The sequence below is a fragment of the Peromyscus eremicus genome, chromosome X (genome assembly GCF_949786415.1).
Source record: "Peromyscus eremicus chromosome X, PerEre_H2_v1, whole genome shotgun sequence".
Taxonomy (NCBI): domain Eukaryota; kingdom Metazoa; phylum Chordata; class Mammalia; order Rodentia; family Cricetidae; genus Peromyscus; species Peromyscus eremicus.
Genome location: NC_081439.1, coordinates 88,161,568 through 88,178,127, shown reverse-complemented (window position 1 = coordinate 88,178,127; position 16,560 = coordinate 88,161,568). Strand labels below are relative to the sequence as shown.

The 16,560-nt window shown below is 39.0% G+C and overlaps 2 protein-coding genes across 4 annotated transcripts in view; one reads left to right on the top strand and one right to left on the bottom strand.

Annotated features, from left to right (window-relative positions):
• Dnaaf6 (dynein axonemal assembly factor 6) overlaps nt 1-2,455 on the bottom strand; it is a 42,045-nt gene extending 39,590 nt beyond the window's left edge. The window contains exon 1 of the mRNA XM_059251089.1: nt 2,119-2,455. The gene's annotated coding sequence lies outside the window, so the exon portion shown is untranslated. The remainder of the gene's footprint in view (nt 1-2,118) is intronic.
• Nucleotides 1,612-16,560, top strand: part of Nup62cl (nucleoporin 62 C-terminal like) — a 70,790-nt gene continuing 55,841 nt past the window's right edge. Inside the window, exon 1 of one of the 3 annotated variants that reach the window (XM_059251088.1) lies at nt 1,612-1,723. The gene's annotated coding sequence lies outside the window, so the exon portion shown is untranslated. Of the gene's footprint in view, nt 1,729-2,301; nt 2,519-16,560 lie in introns of those variants that run through there. The other 2 variants (XM_059251087.1, XM_059251086.1) reach the window with 2 other exon arrangements.

Here is a 16,560-nt window from a genome sequence, read left to right as displayed (position 1 = left end):
TGACTTCCATGAGCATCTGCACTCTTGTGCTCATATCCCCACACAGACACACATAACTAATTTTTTCGACAACTATACTCATCAGTAATTCTCTACCTACTGAAACTAATTCAGTTATGGACTGGGGATGGAGTTCAATGTGTTCATAAGTTCATAGGTATGTTCATAAACATGCCAAAGGTCCTTGGTTCAACAGGAGATAAACATGTTATGTCTTTAATACCCAAGAATAGTTTCCTTTTTTATATTTCTACCATTCACTACCATAAAAACATCACTACGGGAGCTTAATAAGATTTCTGTCACAAACTTAAAATATAGTTAACTGAAAATGTTTTTTTTTAAGTATCTGGAATCTTTCAGAAACATAAATGCAAGCCAGGACTTGAGGTACAGCTACTCAGAAGACTGAGGCAGTTGAGGCAAGTCTGGTCTACAGAGCTCAAGACCAGCCTGGCTAACTTAGTGATACTTTGTCCCAAAATGAAAAATGAGAAACAAAAAGAGGGCATAGAGATAGGGCTTAGTGACAGCATGTTACCTAAACTTAAAAACATAAGCCTCGTTTGATTTAATAATTCTGTGTCTGCACTTTATCTAGGTTACTTATAAAAATGGAATCTCAGCTGGGCAGTGGTGGCACACGCCTTTAGTCCCGGCACTCAGGAGGCAGAACCAGGCGGATCTCTGTGAGTTCGAGGCCAGCCTGATCTACAGAGCAAGATCCAGGAAAGGCGCAAAACTACACAGAGAAACCCTGTCTCGAAAAACTAAACTAAACTAAACTAAAATAAAATAATATAAAATAAAATAAAATAATGGAATCTCTACCATCCTTTGAAAGACGTGTTGCATTGCTTTAAGACTTGGTCTTCTTACCTTGACCAGGCTGACCTTGAACTCCTAGGCTCAAAGGAACCTCACACATCAGCCTTCCTAGTAACTGGTACTACATGATCTCCAGAGTGAGTTTATATACTGAGATGGAAAGCTTTAATTTTTATGAGGCTCATCCTGTGCCATCAAAAGCTATGTAGTATATTTGAAATCCTAGCACTTGGAAGGTTGTGGGCCTTTTTAAGGAAGCCTGGACTAAATAGTAAAGGGGATGGGGTGGGGTGCTATATAGCACATTCCAGGAAAACTTAATACATTTGGCAATAATTTATTCTTAGTTTCATATTCAACTTCTATATAAAGAGTGTTGACTGGTAATTTTTCTTTCAGTTCTTTGAAGTGTACTCCTAAGGTCAAAGACCTGGTTTTGTTTATTTCTGTAATCCGGGTTTTGAATCCTTACCACAACAGGAAACTGTTAGAATTAATGATCCTTATCTCTCTGCTCAAACTGGGTTCTCTCTCATTCCTCAGATTCAATTTTTGTCACAGTGATGTATATTTTTAATGGTATAGTCAAATGACAAAATACTCTCCTAATCAGCCTCTGGTGGAGTAGAAGGATTTTTAAGGTATAAGTAAGCTTTGCCCACTATGTTCCGACCCAGTAAACGCGGGGGTTACGGCTCTCCACTCCTTGAGGATGTAACCAACGTCCTCAGAACTCTGAGGCCGCTGAAATTCTCTCCCACAGATATATTGCTCCATAGGGGAGCCATTTTATTTTTATTTTCCTGTTTGAAAGGCGTTACTGAGTGCACTCTTCCTCCATTTTCCAACCAAGTCCTGCTGGTACATAACACTGCTTGTTCACATAAAACGGAAGGTAAGGTGAGTCTTCCAACTTTGACCACCCAGACCTACCTACGAGGAAACAACTGACACTCTCAAATTATTTTTTAACGGAAAGGAGGGACGCATTGAGAGTGTGTGAGACCTGAGAAAGGAAATTTGGGAAATATTTGGATGTTCATTTTTGTTTTGCTACAGTGGGTCAGTACCCAGGCCTTCTCTAGGAGTTTTTCTAGAAGCAACATCCTGCTCTGGGTGTTAAGGAGGGTGGGACTTCGGGAACATTCGCCTCTACTTTGAGCAACATAGGCCTTTTGAGGGGTATCGCGCCGAGCCCTCGAGTATTTTAAATTCTCCCTAGTTTCTCCAACTGTCGCAGCGTTCAAGGTCCCCCTCTGTTTTCCCCTTCTACGCTTCAATTTTCCTCACCTTGGTCAATGCTCCGGCCACAGCCTAGGCTCCGAAAATAGACTGCCGCTCGCTGTGCGTCGCTCTGTTGCCTGGGTAACAACTTTGTTAAAGCCCTCTCCCACCTCCCACCTCGGGTTCCCGCTTGACTCTGCTAGCCAATCACAGAAGAGTGTCCTTTGAAACAATACCAGAGGCAACCAATCCCAGCGCGTCCCGTTCGGGGTCTCTAGCTGCCCTTTCTAGTTAAGTAGGTCGACCCCGAGTAAGCAGGCGTATTTGTAGCGGGCTAGCTCCTGGGAGTTGGCTGTTTCCCCGCTGGAGTAGGTCCGGCTCCGGTCCGCCGCCTTCTCCCGACTGCTTCCCACCAGCCTGCGCGGTTACTTTGCGGACGGGATAGCAAGCTCGCTCAACCACGGAGGTAAGTGCCCGACGTTTACGTTTGCCCCATAGGCTTTTTGCATCTAGCTCATTTTTTTTCCTTTCCCGGTGGCGAATTCCGGGTCCGAGAACTCATTACCTTCGGCAAATCTGGAGCAGCGGACGCGGAAGGGTAAGGCTCGTGGGCTAGGGTTGAGAAGCTTGGTGTCCGCGATGTTCTCGCTCTCCACGCCCCCCTCCCGTGACAGAGACACGTGTTGTGCCTCTGTCCCTGCCAGGCACTGGCTCATCGGGAGACTGTACAGTGGTGGTCGCGGCGGCGGCGGCGGCGGCGGCGGCGGCAGTGATGGTCGCGGGGATTGCGCTTTTTATTCCCTACGGGGGCAAATCCTGTCTGTCCAGGAGCCCCCGGGAGAGCGGAGAATCGGCTGGCACGATGCTCTAGTGGAGCGATGTCGGGGGTGGGGTACCATGCCTCCTAAGTCCCGGGAAAGTCTCCGGGCGCGGCGCCCAGCTTCGGCGGCTTTGGAGTGGGGAAGCCTAGGTGTGCGGACTCTTAGCCGCCCCGCCGATAGGGAATTGAGTATCTTCACGTTAGTCGCCGATAGGGAATTGAGTATCTTCACGTTAGAGATAGTTTCCCACAAATTGCTTGATTTGATTTTAAATAAAGGAGAAAGGAAGGAGGAACGGTGCAAATATGATTTGAGCTGTAAGCCAGGTGACATAGGAGGGTTTAATGAATACTTTTTGTTATTCTGGGAATGGAATTTGATTATGAAGGTACTGAACTACTACCCTTGTCTCAGCTACTGTGCTTTTCATAACTTACCGCATATGACAAAGGGGAAGTGGTAATGAAGTTTTAGTAATTTATTCATTCTGCTTGTTATTATGCAAGATAAAGAAAAATATGAATGGAATACTTAAATTATTGGCTTTTTAGCCAAATAAGCAATACCGTAATTCCCTTTATTACAGTGGATGATCATGGTTTAAATGCCTTCCATTTTGTTACGTCTCTAGATACTTCTATAGCTTGTTACATATGTTTTGCTATCTCGGTTGGTTTGCTGGTTTTTGTCTTTGTTGTGTCTCTTCGTGCATTGATCCTAAATCTGTACTATGCAACCAGTGTTTTGGAAACCTTTTGGCGTAACTCACAAAAAGAAATACATTTTAAGACTGAAATGTGAGGGAGTATGTCTGTACTCTCAAAGCTAGACTGAGGCGGGAGAATCACAAGCTCAAGGCCAGAATGGACTAAGTAGAAAAAAAAATCGTTCTTTAAAAACCAAACCAACTTTATGCCGTATCTGTAGTACACACAAAGAAAATATAATTGACACGGGCTTGTAAAATCAATATCATGTGCAGTAACACTTTATTTTTTTTTAAAAAAAATATAGACCACGATCTATTAATAAATTGTCTTTCATTGTGGAAAAGCACTGGCCTTAGACCACTGGGTTTCAGCCTTTTGTATGTCTTTACTGAATTTATGAAAAACACAGATCGTTCTGGAACAGTCCAGAAATTGATTTTGTGTATCTGCAGCAGCACCCAGGAAGAAGGCGTGATTGATCTATGTCACGTATATGAAGTGTTTTGTACTGTGTCAGATGTAAAAAAGTGTTCAGTTTTTCTCCCCCTTGGGAAAATAACTGCTATTTATTTTAGGAGTAAAATGGACTCTTTAGGATTTGGTTTGCCTCTGAAAGATGGAATCCTGTGCCAAGCACAGTTTTCCAAAAGGTTGAGGATATAGGGGATGGTGGGTCCCAAGATCGGAGATGAACGTTCCAGTCACATGGCTTCTGAATAGAAAGTCTTGAATATAGACACTTCGAGAAACATTGGGACTTGAGAAGCTCCGTGAGTTGTCTCCGTGGGGTTCCTGATGTCAGTGAGTCGTTCTCAGAGACTAGTACTCACTTGATTAAGACTAATATTCTTGTCTAGTGTGCTTTAATACTCCAGCAGATCTGGAGGGCAGAGGTGGAGTGCCGAGTGCTTCCTTCGCTTGCCTAGCCCAGAGAACAGGTAACTGAATTTGACTTGTAGTTCTGCTTTAAAGTAATGAAATTTGAATGATGTCAAAGGTTAATCAAAATACACCTGAAGGTTACTAGCTATAGAAAAGGGGATATCACTTAATCTTTTAGAATATACATAATTACTTTAAATCACTGGTTAAATAATTTATTAAACCAACACTCAAAGAAATTAAAGATGAAAATTTCACCCATTCCTCTATCATAATATCATACTCTTATTCTGCACATTTATCCATATAACCCCAGATTTTATACACGATTTTGAGCCATATTTACAAATTTAGTGTGTTTGCTTAATATTGTCCTGGGAATTTTATTTTTTAAAAGCACATTCAATATTCTTTAATTTAATTTTTGCCTTAATAACCTAACAATATTCCAGTTAGTGACTTGGTTTTAATTTATTTAGCCTAACTAAGCCAACAACAGAAGACTTATTTCCAGTTTTTCTGTGTTTATAAAATAACACTGTAAAATCTTCATTACTTAAAATCGTTTATGCAGCTTGAGTCTTCCATTCTGTTGGACTTAACAAGAAGTCTAAAGGGAAGGCCGGACATCTGGACTTGCATGGGAGTTTCTGTCCTCCTTGGTGTTTGAATTTGGCTGTCTAGTTTCATATGCTCAAGCAGTAATAATCAGCTATGATGTCTTTTATATAGAAGAGTTAGGGTGAATGCATTCTTTCTTTTACCAAATAGACATTTTCAAAATGATTTTTAAAATATATGAATCATAGAAGACTCAAGGAGACTCAAGTGCTTTAATAGCACTCATACTGATTAGCTTTCTTTATGAATATCTTCTTCAAAGATTATATGAATGTGTATTAATTTTTAATTTAATTTTTTATAAAGTATCAAATTAAGTTGACTACAAGAAAAGCTATAATTGATCTTAGAGCACACCTCCCTCTTCAGAGCACACATACTATCATATTTTCTGTCCTTCTACATTCTAGAACATTAAGTAGTCCTTCTTATAAAAATTATGAAATACTTCAAACAGCAAAAATAGTCAGTGATATCCCATCACCCAGGTGCTCACTGCACATTTAACAGTTGCTAAAGTTTGCCTATATTTTGTTTAGATGCTGATTTTTTTAGGTATTGGAGATTGATGTAAAGGCCTCACACGTGCTTAAGCACATCCTCTACCACTGAGATATACTGTTAGACTCCCATTTTCTTGTTTTTATGAAAAACTGAAGCATAACAGCTACCTCTGGGTACAGGTTGTCAATCTGATTTGCTGTCTATTTCTCCAGTAGTTGTTCCAAAGTGCACATAAATGTGGCCATAAATGATCTGTAATATATTTTGTGTCATTAACATTTATATTAATGATGTAAAATATTTACTCTTCTGTGACTTTTTATAGCCAATGGTTTTTGAAGAGTTTTCAATATAGTTATTTTTATTGCTGAAGAATATTCCAGTGTGGGACTCTACTTTCCTTTATCTATTGTATGTATTTAGTGTTTTTGTCAAACTATATTTTTTTGTATTTTAATCTTCATTTTATGTGTATGAATGTTTTGCCTACATGTATGTCTCTGCATTATATATATACCTGGTGTCCAGTGAGGCCAGAAGAGGCCATTGGATCTCCTGGAACTGGAGGTACAGATGGTTGTGAGCGGCCATGAGGTACTGGTTGAACCTGAATTCTCTGCAAGAGATGCCAGATAACCACTGAGTCGCCTCTCCAGACCCAAATGGAATTTTTGAAGGTTTACTTGATATTTAATTATATGTTTGTAAGGCCTCAAGGGAGCCAGAGTCTCCAGATACCCTGGAGCTGCGGGTACAGGTTCCTGACTGTCTAAACTCAGGTCACCTTCAAGAACAGAAAAATACTTTTAACTTAACTGCTGACCCAACTCTCCAGCTGAAAATGTAGTTTTCTTTTTTCATTTAATTTTATTCTTTGAGAATTTTATGCACTGTATTTTGGTCCAACTTGTCACCCTCCAACTCCAACTTTTCTCTTTTTAAAAATTAAAATTAAAAACAAGCCTCAAGTTTATATTAATTTCACAGTTTTTATGGAGTGATGGCTGACAAAAGTGAAAATGTATTTCTTTATTAAAAAATTATATTAGGGACTGGAGACATGGCAGTGGTTAAGAGCACTGGCTGGTCTTCCAGAGGGCCCGGGTTCAATTCCCAACACCCACATGGCAGTTCACAACTGTCTGTAACTCCAGTTCCAGGAGATCCAACACCCTCACACAGACATACATGCAGGTAAAACACCAATGCACATGAAATAAAATAAAATTTTTTAGAAATTATGTTAGATAGTCTGGAGAGATGGCTTAGTGGTTAAGAGCACTGGCTACTCTTCCAGAGGACCCAGGTTCAATTTCTCACACACACAGTGGTGCACAGACACCCGTAACTCCAGTTCCAGAGTATTTGACGCCCTCTTCTGGCCTCCATGAACACTGCATGCATGTGGTACAGACATAGATATGAGCACTGCATGCATGTGGTACACAGACATAGATGCAGACAAAACACCAGTACACATTAAAATAACAATAAATAAGTAAATCTTTTAAAAATCACTTTAGAGCTGGAGATAATAGCACAGTTGTCAGAGTGCTTGTCTAGCATGCATGGAGTTCTGGGTTCAAGTCCCAGCTCCTCATAAAAAACCTAGGTGTGGTGGGACATGCTTATTACCTGAGCACTTGGGAGGTAAAGGCAAAAGAATCAGAACATCAAATTTCCCCTTAGCTGTTTAGATGAAGGCTAGCCTGGGATACATAAAACCTCATCTTTTTTTTTTTCTCTTGGTATGTACCACCGTGGTCTTTCCTTTTCCAATATTCTAACTGCTTAACATCACTCACAAAAAATGAGACTTGCTGCATAGCAATTCACAAGCTTTTCCAGTAGCACACATTTTGTCCCTCTTCGTTTTCAATATTCAGATGGACCCAGGGCCTTATACATACTAAGAAGCAGTGTAGCATTAAGGCACACCACCATCATCACACTCGTAATTTTTGAAGACTTGTTTTTTGAGCTTTAAGATATTATTATTATTATTATTATTATTATTATTATTATTATTATCATCATTATTATTTTAGGTAGCATACAAGCTATGTTTTCACTGTGACGTTTTCATACATGGCCATCATATTTTGATTTTCTCAAATCACACATCCCCTTTACCCTCTCTTCTCCTAATACACCTCTCAAGCCCCATTCCACCTCCTGAATAGTCCTCCTGCTTTCACGTCTTGGTCTTTAGGGTTTGTGGTTTTCTTTGTTTGCTTTTGTTTTTATTTTAATTTGTCTAGTTCTTAAAATGAAGTTCTGATCTTACAGCTTTATGGCATTCTAGTACAAATGGGGGAAATATACTTAGTGAGATAATCAGAATGTTCTGCTTTCTAAGATATTTTAATATGAACTCAGAACCAGCACCCTGTTTTCAGAAGCCCTATATTTTATTTTCATATCAAATAAAATGACCAACTTTATACATTTGATTCTTCCCTATTTCCTTCAAAATGTACGTACGAATTCCACCTTTCTGTAGCCATTGCTTACCGGTGACTCATTTAAATAAATTATCAGTAACAAATATTCAGAGTTGGCCTCCATGGCCATTAGTGGTAAATAAAGTCTTCAGTGTGCTTTGAGGGCTAGGTTTTCTGACTTTCTTCTTCAGTGCTTTTTTTTTTTTTTCCCGGAAGACTATATCTCAGTAGAATCAGAACTTTCTTCAGCAAATTTGTGCTCTTTTGCTTTCCCGCCTTTCTAATGAATGGTATGCTAAAGAATCACACATGCCATCAGAAGATGCTATTCAGAGGAATGGCTGTATTAATTAATAGTCACATTTTGTTCATTTTCTGGCCAGATCCTTTCATCATGATGTTCCCGAGGACAAAAAGTGTATTCATGGAACTCAAAGGTTGTCAAGTAACTAGGTATTTTAAAGAAAATTCTATCTCCAAGGAAAGTAGCTCATTTGCTTCTAAGAAGGTGGGAACGATTTTTAATAAATTATATGACTGATATGGTTGCCTCTCGACAGTTATTATTAAAGAAATAGGAGGGAACCAATGGTACAAATAATCCAAAACAAAATGTTTATACCCGGAGAGACAGAAGACCTACACATTGGTGGCAAAATGACTTCTAATAGGTGCCCAGGTTCTAATTTATTTTTCTTCTGTTTGGGCCCCAGATTTATCTGCTTAATGTTATGTGCTCAAGCTATTATCAAAATTCAGCCATTGTGTCCATTTCCCTCACTTAGGAAAGCAGTGTGGCGCTGGAGTGCTTGAGTTTCCTCAGCTGTAGAATTGGGATCAGAATTCCCTTCTGTGAGTTATTAAAGCTAAGGAATTTTAGATGCAATACATATTCCCTTTCATAATTAGTCTCTGTTTTTAGGAGATCCAAGAGTTTGAGTGATAAAGTATTGTGTCCTAAAATGTCTTCCTGTCATTTATTGATCCTAGATCAGGGTCCTACTATCCCAAATATTCCTAAGATCAATAAATGGCAGTAGGCAGTCTAAAGTGTAGCTAATCTGCATGCTGATAAATAAGATAAACGTGTGATGTTTGTAATTGATATTCAATTTATATTCAATCTCTTGCCCAGCTGAAAGTGCTCCCAGAATTTACTGATCCTTCACTGACGATGTCAGGATAACCCAGCATTATACTTTGGAAAGCTTTCACATTAAATTCAATTAGATAAGATAATTCATGCACAGAGTCTTTAGTGAATTATTTTTAAAAAGTATTTTGATTTCTCACTTAGTAGAAGCAGCAAAATTTTAGAAGTGAGGAAAGAGACGCACCCGTGCATTTGGGTCTCGAACAGTATGGCAGGTATCCACACTCAGTGAGTTGCTTTATTTCCCTCCAGTAATTTAGTTAATTTAGGAAGCCTTATTCAGATTGTATAGCCAGGGCAAGAACATCTGCCCATTTCCAATGGCCCTCACAGTGAGCTCTGATGGTTTCTCTGGGCCTACTGAGTTTTCTGCTGAAGCTGTTTACCATTAACTATTTTTCTTTGAACTTGTGTACTTTTGTTGAAGCATCCAAGATAGAATTGTGAAGTGGGCTCACCATGCAAAGCTGGGATTTACTTAGTTTAAGTTGTTAGGCCCAGTGGATACAGAAAGAATAGAAGGGGAATAGTCTGGAAAAAGTAGCTCAACGAGACAGAGACAGACAGATTTTTCCGCTGATAGTCTTAGATAAGAAGCACAGGCCTGATTTCATTCTTAAAGAAAATACTGTTCTTGTACAGGGACATCAAAGTGTGTCATTGTCCTGTTTATCAAAGTGGATAGGACATACGGATTGTATTCAGGCTTTGCTAGAAAAGCATGAATGGGACTATTCCTGTTAAAAGAATTTAAGAGAACCTAAATAAACTAATAAAATTTGTGTATATAACTTCCATACTTGGGAAAATTAAGCGAGTAAAGAAAATTCTATCAACACAAATATGCAGAAAGGATATAAAGTACATAAGTACTAGCAGATAAAAACCACCAAGGAATAGTGAAGAAAAAGCCCAATTGTATCAGTCACATTAAATATAAACCAGTTACATTCACTCATTACCAGATAGTCATGATACATTTTAATTTTAATTTTTAAAATAAAAAATGATAATCTAATGTAATTACATCATTTCCCCCTTTCCTTGGAAATCAAGCCTGGTATTGGAAAGCTAGCCAACCGCCTAGAGCTAGAGAAGTCATGGATCTTGGGGAAGAAGCTACAATCACCACTTTACTAAACCAGCCCAATCCCTAACTTCACCCTAAATATTAAAAAAAGTTAACTATGATCTTTACAAAAATCACACTTAAAATGATGCTTTAAAATGATAGCTTGGAAGAAGGCGTAATAGGAAAATATCAACAAAAGAAAAATAGTAAGGCAACATTAATATCAGACAAAATATGATTTAATGCAATTTAACAATAAACAGATACTTCATACTGATGAAGGAAAAAAACGGTTACCAAGAGACAATTAAGCACAAGTTCCAGTGTAGGCCCTCAATAGCATAATTTTTAATACATACATGAAGCAAAACATAAGGAAATTAGAGAGAGAAATTTACAATTCCTAATAATGATGGGTAGCTTTGAAAACCACCTTTATCAGAAATTAGTTGAGTAAAATTAATTGCAGAATAATCAAGTTAAGATCTAAATTAGATGGATAGGAAATAATCCTTAATTCACAATTTTTAGTGACAAAAGTAAAATTTTAATTTAACTCCAAAAATAATGATTTGGAGAGGATTTTTTACCCCAAGTTTCTAATTAGAAACAATTTAAAGGTAAATGCTATAATTTAATAGAGAGATGTTTCAGTTACTTGCAAAAGAATAGGAAGTCCCTGAATGCAAAGCCACCTTTTGATGGCTATCCCAAAACTTCCATTTGCAGTGTGTACTTCAGGTACCAATGTATGTCATACCATGTGTGACAGTTACACAAATATGAAAGTGTCTGTTAATTTGTACTCTAAGTGGTAGTCACAGTGGGTCATACCTGAGATCCCAGCAGTCAGAAGGCTGAGACAGAAGGGTTGCCATGAATTCAGGGGCAGCCTGGGCTCCAGACTGAGACCTCATAAAAAAAATTCTGCTATAAGGTCAACACCAAGGTTGAAAACATTGAGTTTTTATCAATTTTTGTAGTCTTATCATAGCTGTATTTTATGATGGTGGTATCTATAAATATAAAAGAATGTAATTACATGCTATAAAACATCTAATAATATAATTTATAACAGAAGCCCCAGGAGAGTAGCACATTTGGGGATATAAAATTAAATAAGGTACCAAGTACCAAGTATTCTCTGTGCCTTCTGAGTATGATTGATTCCATTTGAAATCACCAAATGGAGATCACATTTTTAACGTTGTAGGAAGTATGGATGACTTTAAAAATAAGCATGTCGTAACAGCGCATTCAAAATTGCCCTTTAGAGTTACTGTCTTACTCTTCTACCCATGGTAGTAGTACTCAATTTTAAGAAGTATGTACTGCTTCACATTTTAACCTCAGAAATAGAAATGAGTCGAGAGTGTTTGCTATCCAGGTGGTCGTTTGATGTCATAATCCTCCCTGAGCACACAGGGAATGTGAAAATCTCTGGGATCAAAGTTTGCATGGTGGACAGCTGGGGTGCAAATCTCTGAGAAGCTGGAGGTGGCTTTTGACTCCTAGGAAGCAGTGATTGTGGGAAGTAAGTGGAGCATATGTTGAACAGATTAATTATCAGTATAATAAAATGGGAAACGAAGGGGAGCTAGTTTATGTATTTGAAAAGTTGGTTAAAGAGCATAGCAAAAATGATTTTCAGACTTTTTTTTTTATAAAGAAGTGATGCTTCAAGCTGAAGAAACTCTTTGAGAAGCCAAAATGCATTTAAGTTGCTGGATTGCATGGAACTTCGTTTATATTTCATTCTACACCGAAGCTCTAGTTTTAAGTGGGGAACTAGGTGGAATTTTTGTCCCAGTTTTGATGACTAGCTGATCATCTACATTTTTCTACTCACCTGGTCTATGTGCTCAGCTTATCAGATCAGCTGTCTGATTTCACTGGTCAGAATATTTATTTTTAAATTGTTATCAAAATGAAAGAATAACAGCAACAGGAACCTAGTACTGGAACTTTAGTTTTGATATTTGGACAAAATAACCTCATTCTCTAGATTAAAGAATAGTTTTGTACTATTTTAAATGCAATGACTATTTCATTCCCATTCCCATTCATTTTTGTTTTTATAATTACCTCTCATTTTGGAAAAAATGTAAAATAATTTAAATAGCATACTTATATACATGAGTAATTATTTTTTTAAATATTTTTATTTTATAATTAATTTTACATATCAGCCACAGATTCCCCTGTCCTCCCTCCTCCCACCCCCAGCCTTCCCCCCAGGCCCCCCCCATGCCCATCTCCTCCAGGGCAAGGTCTCCCCTGGGGATTGAGTTCAATCTGGTAGATTCAGTCGAGGCAGGTCCAGTCCCCTCCTCCCAGGCTGAACAAAGTGTCCCTACATAGACCCTAGGTTCCAAAAAGCCAGCTCATGCACTAATGACAGGTCCCAGTTCCACTGTCTGTGGCCCTCCTAAACAGTTCAAGTTAATAATCAACTGTCTCACTTATCCAGAGGGCCTGGTCCAGTTCCATGGGGGCTCCTCAGCTATTGGTTCATAGTTCATGTGCTTCCACTAGTTTGGCTGTTTGTCCCTGTGCTTTTTCCAGTCATGGTCTCAATATCTCTTGCTCATATAATTCCTCCTCTCTCTCACCGATTGGACTCCTGGATCTCCACCTGGGGTTTGGCCGTGGATCTCTGCATCCGCTTCCACCAATCACTGGATGAGAGTTCTATCATGACAGTTAGGGTGTTCCGCCATCCGATCACCAGAGTAGGTCAGCTCAGGCACTCTCTCGACCATTGTCAGTGGTCTATAGTGGAGGTATCTAATTATTATGATGGTAAATACTATGAATGTATGTGTCTGTATGCATGTACAATGCATAAATGGCTTCTATAGCAAAGGATATTTTTGTATGTCTAACTTTATATTTTGTATAAACTTTGCATTCAGTAGCAATTGTATATAATAACAACATGTAAAGTTCTGTGAAAAAAGAAGTGGAGGAGGAGGAGGAGGAGAAAGAGGAGGAGGAGGAACAAACAATAATAATTCTGCTGGGGGGAGGGGCTTGACCCTGCTTCAGCTGAATGTATCCGGTTCTGCTGACTCCCCATGGAAGATCTTGCCTTGGAAGAGGTGGGAATGGGGGGTGGGTTGGGAGAGAAGGTTGGAGGGGCAGGAGGAGGGAAGAGGAGAATCTGTGATTGGTATATAAAATGAATTTTAAAATTCTTAATAATAAAAAAGGAAAAATAATAATAGTAATGCTGCTTCAGTCAGACATGGTGATGCACAGTTGTAATTCTAACACGAAGGAAACAAGGGTAGAAGGATTTCAAGTTCAAAGCCAGCCTGGGCTACATAGTGTAACCCTGTTTCAAAATGAAATGGGAAGGGGCAGGGAGTAGAGGAAGAGGAAGAGAGACTAGAGAGTGACTAGAGAGAAAGAATATGAGTGACTATAAATGAATTATCTTCAACAGTGCCATTCGTGACAGAGGACTGGGTAATTTGAAATGAAAATGGGATTATAAATGTGTTTACTTATGCTTTTTTGTTTTCCTTTTCTTTTCCCTTATTTGCTTTCCTCTCCTCTCCTTCTCACATTTCCTCTCTTCACCCCCTTACTTTCTATGTCCTCCTCTCTCGTCTCTCCTGCTCCTTTGAAGCAAGGTATCACTCTGTAGTCCAGGCTGGCATTGAACTTGTGAACATCCTGCCTCTGACACCAGATTTTTGGGATTACAGGCATGTGCTACAATGCCTGACTTCTTGCTTAGTGCCTACATGTTTGATAAAAATCAATGAAGAGAGCTTTTTTGAAAAAGTGAAAAGTTAAGTAATTAAAAGTATGACAGGTTGGTGTCTTCTTTCTGTCCTCTCTTAGTGGCATGTAAAATAATGAGACTCTTAGTTTCAATGGAGTATTTTTAAACCTGATTACTTAAAATTACCTTTTATAGCTATTGTATAAAAGCAGATTTTTTAGGCACATCCCACTCTCCCTCTTGACTGAGGTAGGATTATAAATTCACAATGATCTTGCCATAGCACTTTAAGATGCTTTATGTATTGTCTTCGAACGTTGATTCCTGATAATGAAGCACCTGCTGTCAATCTGGTTGTTGCTGCATATTAGAGAAATCGTTTTTCTATTAAGTTTCAGAATATACTTAATTTTTCTAGCATTTTGGGATATCATGTATGAGAGGCAGGGAGAGTTGCTTGCTTGTATTTAGTGGCCTTTTGGATCTGAAGAATCACTTCTCTTCAGTTCTAGCTAACTCACGTATTAATACCATAAATATCATTTATGCCGTTCTGTTTTGTGCTTCTGCATTCTCTGAGTGTTACCTGTGCGTAAGTATGTGTAGCCCTTTTTCCTTGTCTTTTGTTTTCTCTCTTGCTTCCGGTCACTCTGTGTTCTGACAGTCTTGCTGTTTGTCTTGTCCAGTTCACCGACTTTATATTCTCTCCAGTTCTGTGTAGCTGTTATTTAAATCTCTCATTTGAAATGTTTTTAGTGCTGGGGATCAAGTCTAGAACATTGCACAATGCTAGGCTGTATCTCAGGCTCAAAATTTTTTTTCTTCTGATGCTAACATCCATTCTTGAATAGCTTCCATGGTTTTTCACATTCATTTGTCTTGTGGACACTATTTGTCGCTTGGACTCTTTGGACATAGACAACACATATTTTAATGTTTTCTCCTGACTACTGTATTGTCTCTATTTCACTGGAAGAGTGTTCTCTCATTTTATATCCTAAAAACAATTGGCTTGGCTGTTCAATGATTTTATTTTGTATGGCTTAGTCTTTGGGGACTTTAAAAACATGTGCAATGTAGGACGTGAAGACATTAATGTTGAGTGATACCATGGGCAACTCGCCTGGACCCTAAATGTTTCTTCAACAGCTTCAAGTTAAGAGCTTTGCCTGAAGTTTCCACGCCACGAAGGCCATTTTGACTCACATTTTCTATGCATATCTACTGGAACAGCTTACGGACTTAGTCTACTCTTCTTTGCCCTCCATAGACAGTGCCCAGATTTAAGTTCCACCAAGTCTCTGCTGATTGACAAGTCTCTAGCCTTAACCCTGGAATCTCAGATTGTTTTCCAGCCAGCATTGGGTTTCCAGCTGATAAGGCACATAGCTCATATTTGTACTAAGCTGCATTACCACTATTCATAAATAATAGCTCCATGTCTGTCTGATACCTAAATGATTGTCTCCTTCTGAAAAAAAAAACTTTGCTTTATATTTTAAAATGTGTCATTCAATATTTCAAACGTGTATTTCTAGGAGTTTGGAATAAGAGGAAGTTATTCCATTTTGGCTTCCATCCAAAATATTCACTTAAAAGTCTCCTTGAAACTGGACGGTGGTGGTGCATGCCTTTAATCCCAGCACTAGGGAGGCAGAGCCAAGCGGATCTCTGTGAGTTCCAGGCCAGCCTGGGCTACAGAGTGAGATCCAGGACAGGCGCCAAAACTACACAGAGAAACCCTGTCTTGAAAATCAAGAAAAGAAAAAAAAAAGTCTCCTTGAGACCTCCAATTTTTTTCTGCCACTCTGTTACTCCTTTTAGGGTCTGGAGTCATGAGCAAGTTTAATTTAGGACGAGCTGGTACCACATCCAGGTCGGTTCATTTGGCTCTGCAGTGACAACATTCACCACTTCAACTCCAGAGTTTACTTTACTACAGCTGGCTCTCCTTTTGAGGCACTGTCCCAGACATTTGCTATCACCCTGTACCCAGCTACATAGACGGCAGGATTGTGCCTCCAGCGGTATCAAGCCCTGCTTTAGGAGAAATGACGTTTCCTCTGGGTGAGAACAAAACAACTTGTGCTTCTTTTCATGGATGTGGGGAGTTAGTCTTTAAAAGTAGACTTTAGGGTTAGAGTGTGGATGGAGTAACTAGAGAATATGGCACGTTTAACTCTAGCATTTGGAATTATACCACTCATCCCAAAGACAGTCTTAGAAAATGAAGTCCTCTCAAATATGAGGCACGAAGCACATTGAATTCTGGTCTGTGTGTCCCCTGCATTTATTGTGAGCAATGGAAGAATTCTGAATTTTAGGCATATATCATGCTGAAATGAAGCTACTTGTTAAGTACCTCTCTAAAGAGAAAGCCTTATCATCATTATAACGACCTTGATTGTGCAGATTTTCCCTCTTGCATTTCAGAATTAATTAATGATTCATTTTTATGAGGCAGCATCTCATGTTGTAGCCCCGGCTGGCCTCGGACTCATGGTTAATTCTTCTCTTCAGCCTTGTGAAGGCACGAGCCTCTATGCCTAAATGAATTTTAGGGAAATA